The following is a 3,787-nucleotide window of genomic DNA, read 5'->3' as shown; positions in this document are numbered from 1 at the left end:
TAGAAACTATGAAGAATCTATGATCAATTCTGTCTTGGCCTGGATTATCTCCCAGTATAATACTGCACTTAGTCTAATGACATGGTTGTGGAGTCAGAACCTCTCAGTGTCTGTATGCTGGGCCCTTTCTCTCAGAATATTTGTGCAATAGTTTTGGAGTTCAAATGCTGAGCAGAGTCCACGTGCTACAAGTTAACTCTATTGAACTTCTGACTTGAGGGCTTAGAAATTGTTTGTGTTGACATTTGCAGGAAAGAGGACCCTCATATTTTTTGCATCTTGGTATTGTTTCTGTGGTCCCTATAACAATAGTGTTTTCTGGGCTGTAGAAACAGTGAGGTTTTAAGCATTCCCCGAGCTCTATATATTCGCGCATGCCTTTCTGTGTGAAAGGGGTCACAGACATATCATCCCAAAATATGCTGCTTAGGTCAGCTGACTAGGGAAAGAATCAGCTGTGATTGATGAGCGTGTACTCTCCTTCTGTTTCTTAAATGCAGGGGTGAGACGGCAAGGTGAGATGTGCCTCTGAACCATCAATAGTTTGAGAGTGTGAGAAAAATCTCTACACACCCTCTGTTTGCATGGATCTTCATCACCTTTGCCATTTCCCACCCCTGTGCAGACTTATCCCAAGTGTTCCACATCCTTACATACTTGTAACTTCATGTTCTGGTTCTAATTCCATAGGAAGATGTCCAACTCTAACTGCATCATGGACCTTCAATTCCTCCTAATGGCTCGAGTGACACATAAAACCAAAACACAGGAATGATCTTTTCTCCTGGTCTTTTGTCTTGGTCTTCTGACCATGCTAAAATTCCTGTAAAGAACAGAAATAAAAGCTGACCTCATGTATGTGGTGCATGGAATTTACTTTCTTTCAGTTTTAACCAAACCAACTTTTAACTTCCTTATTCCTGCTGAGGCCAACTCTTAGTGACTATACAAGTAGTGCCACATTTTGGAGGTGCATAAATCATTTTCAGCCATGAAGCATTGATCTGCTCTTCATTGACATGCATAAGTGTTTGGCTGTAACTCAAATGGAGATCTTGCAGGGAAATAAAATATGCTATGTTTTAGGAAGTAAGATACTGGGCTGCAGGACTCTAAACATATTAACCATTCCTCTGCTCTATTAGAAGGACATCACACAGCTGGAGGCATTGAAGAATGCCTGAAGGAGTGCCTGAAACTTTTTCATGGCCCCAGAGGCACAGGAAGGCACAGATACCAAAAACCAACTCAATCTATAGTCTATTAAATTGTCCTTCCAAATTTTAATCCTTTATGTGTTCCTTTATTTTAAGAAAGAGACGAAAAAAATGATTGTCTTTTTCAAGGCCCAAGTCAGAAAAAGAAGCAGCTATCTCTCTTCAGAAACTACACACTAGCTCGACTACAGCATCCCAAGACCATTCCTATGCTCCTACCCTGACAAGGGTGTCTAAATTCATTACCTCAATCACAGCTTTTCATCTTCTGTGCAATCTAAACCGAAATAACCATCTTAACTGAAGCATAGAAGAAAAACGTTTGAAAATACATAAGCACTGGGTGCTGCCTCACCTACTAGGCTAAGAGTGGGGCTCTGCTCTCTCCATGGATTCAGAAAGAATCCTAAGGGATTTCCAGCAAGCACTGCATACTTTTGACATAGCTAATCCTCACCTTAGCAGTCTACTGCATGGGTTTCCCCAAGCTTTATAACATATTAGATGGTGCAATGAAAGCTTTCATCTTTCGTCTCTTGCAGGTCTCAGATGGTGCTCTTTGAATGGACCACTGGTTCTTGGTTCTTCTGATGAAGTCTATTCTGCCTCAGTCATGTTAAAACATTTATTCTTCTCTCATATATTATATCCTGACCACAGTTCCCCCTCCCTCTTTACCTCTGAGTACACCCACCCTCCCCCATCCACTCCCCCTCCATTCCCTTTAGAAAAGGGCAGGCCTCCTATGGAACAACCAAATATGGCACAGCAAGTTGAAATAAGACTAGACACCTTTCTTTGTATTAAGGTTGGACAAGGCAACCCAGCAGGAGGAGAAGGTCCCCAAGATAGGAAAGAGTCAGAGACAGCCTCTGCTACCACTCTGAGGAGTTCCACAAGAAGACCAAGCTACACAACCATAACATATGCAGAGAGCCTACAACAGACCCATTCAGGCTGCCTGATCCATGAATCTCCCTGGGAAGCAGAAGTTGAATATTTATCCAGGGTAGACTGTGGGCAGGTGCAGACTGGAAGAGAAGTGATCAGGTAGAGGGAGGATGAAGAGTATTGGTAGAGAGAACTGGAATTTGGGTAGGAGGCAGCTCAGGGATAAGCTAGAAACTCAGTGCTCTGGAATCGTTCAGGAATCTATGAGGGTGACTCTAAATGGGTCTGTTAGTAATGGGAAATATGGAGCTTGCCTCAATCATTTTTGAAGGAAATTGTGTAATGTGGATGTGTGCCTTATCAAGCTGGGAATAGAATGGGTAATTCAACCTTGACCACACCAAGCCAACACATCTCCTTGTTAGGTTAGAGTTCTACATTTTGAGTCTGGATATTCTGGGTTGGTGTCCTTTGTGCCAATTTCTAACTACAGAATTCAAGAGGATATATTGAGTGTGTGTGTGTGTGAGAGAGAGAGAGAGAGAGAGAGAGAGAGAAAGAGAGAGAGAGGTGGGGTGGGGGGACTCAGCTTGCTGTATGAACCTGATCTTATTAAGCCTAATCAGTTGCAGGGAATGATGCCATGTTTCTTGATAGTCTGAACACTCTTCAGCCTGATTCTGAAATTGACATTTCCCAGTGGTCAGATATCTACCCCGTATGTGGTATTCAGAAGTATGGTATAGTCAATATTCACTTACATATTCTCCTGGATTGAATTCTTGGGGTGCTTTGGTCCCAGCTTTAACATTAAGTGAAAAAATGGATTTTACTTCAATAAAGTCTATCTTACTTTGTTGGGCTGTACCTCTCATAGTAGCTATGTAACTTTTCATATACAGCTCATTCAACCCCAGGTAGGGCACCAGTGGTATTTCAATGAAACAATTCCTTTCAAGTTTAGGTTAGTGAACCACTGAGTTAGTTGGGGTTACTTACAGGAGCATGATGAAGGATTTCTTACAGGTACATGGATGACTCGGGGTCAATTGTAACACCAGGAAGCTCACTACAGCATGCCTAATGACTCAGAAAATCTATATCCCTAGTGTACTCTGTCCAACTTGTGAGCCGTATGTATGGCCAGAGTCTGGTCCTTCAACCACTTATCAACTACTTCCATAACCATGGGGAGGGATTCTGTGAATGTTTTAAGTTTTAGGAGTTTCTAGTGCCTTGTAGCTTCCTCCATTTGTTTTCTTAAGCTTACAAACCATGCTATTTCTCCTACAGCATAGTAAATATTTGCTGTCACTTTGACAGAATCGAGAACCACTGAGGAGACAAACCTCTTGTCGAAGTTCTGAGGGGGTTTCTACATTGATTTCATTGAAGTGCGATGGCTCACCCTAAATTTGGCAGCTCCATATATTCCATGGCCTGAACTCTGTTGCTCTCTTTTCTACCTGACTTTAGATACAGTGTGCCAAGCTGCCCCAGGCTCCTCCCACCATGGCATCCCTGCATGCTGGACTGCACCCTTGAGCTGTGTGTGAACCAAGATAAATCCTCCTTCCTTAGCTGCTGTTACCAGGTTCCTTGTCCCAGCAATGAAGAAGTTGAACAGTTCACCCTGGGAGGAAGTGTTTTTACCTCAGAAGATATAGTTCACACAAGAG

The sequence above is a fragment of the Arvicanthis niloticus genome, chromosome 14, assembly GCF_011762505.2.
Source record: "Arvicanthis niloticus isolate mArvNil1 chromosome 14, mArvNil1.pat.X, whole genome shotgun sequence".
In the NCBI taxonomy this organism is placed as follows: domain Eukaryota; kingdom Metazoa; phylum Chordata; class Mammalia; order Rodentia; family Muridae; genus Arvicanthis; species Arvicanthis niloticus.
Note: the sequence above shows the minus strand (reverse complement) of the source record.